Source organism: Limulus polyphemus, unplaced genomic scaffold (assembly GCF_000517525.1).
Source record: "Limulus polyphemus unplaced genomic scaffold, Limulus_polyphemus-2.1.2 Scaffold1267, whole genome shotgun sequence".
Classification (NCBI taxonomy): Eukaryota; Metazoa; Arthropoda; class Merostomata; order Xiphosura; family Limulidae; genus Limulus; species Limulus polyphemus.
The window spans coordinates 154,062-154,813 of NW_013666877.1; positions in this window are offsets into that span (position 1 = coordinate 154,062).

The following is a 752-nucleotide window of genomic DNA, read 5'->3' on the forward strand; positions in this document are numbered from 1 at the left end:
ATGAACACAAAATGTGATAGACGATGTTAAGAATATTCTTCATTACACAAAAGTATTTGGCTTTTAACCTGAACAGCACCTTATCCGACAAATGGGCTAAATGGCCAGGTCAGAGACCCCTATGATTCAGGCACAACCAATCCCAACTGAGAAATGCTAATATGGAGGAGGACAACCAGTCTGAAGCATACGCCATCTGTACAATTACTTTACATAATCGAATAGTGGGATTGGCTCACACTTATGTCGCCACCTATAGGGAATGTGGTAAGGCTTAGAGTATCCAAAACTCTATAAATGGTCGGTCTTGGCTTTATGCATATTTATTACTTCACAGGGAAGCAATTTATTTTATATTTTATTATGCACATAACAAGCGTAATTGAAACGTTTGAGTGTACTTAATTTTTAAAAAGGTCGCGTTCGTAAAAACCAGTTTTTCGCTGGCAACTTCGTGAATTTTTGTTTGGCTAATGATATTGTTAATTATTTGCGATGTGATGATAGCTATTCTGAAATTGAACTGCACGTCATTTCGACTAAAGTGAATTACAAATTACTTACACATTTTATGGCGTTTTCAATATTTAGTGGCAGACTTTTTTTAGTATTAAATATCACGCCCGGCATGGCCAGGTGGTTAGGGTGCTCGACTTCGCAATCTGCGGGTCGTGGGTTCGAATCCCCGTCACACCAAACATGCTCGACCTTTCAGCCGTGGGGGCGTTATAATGTGACGGTCAATCCCACTA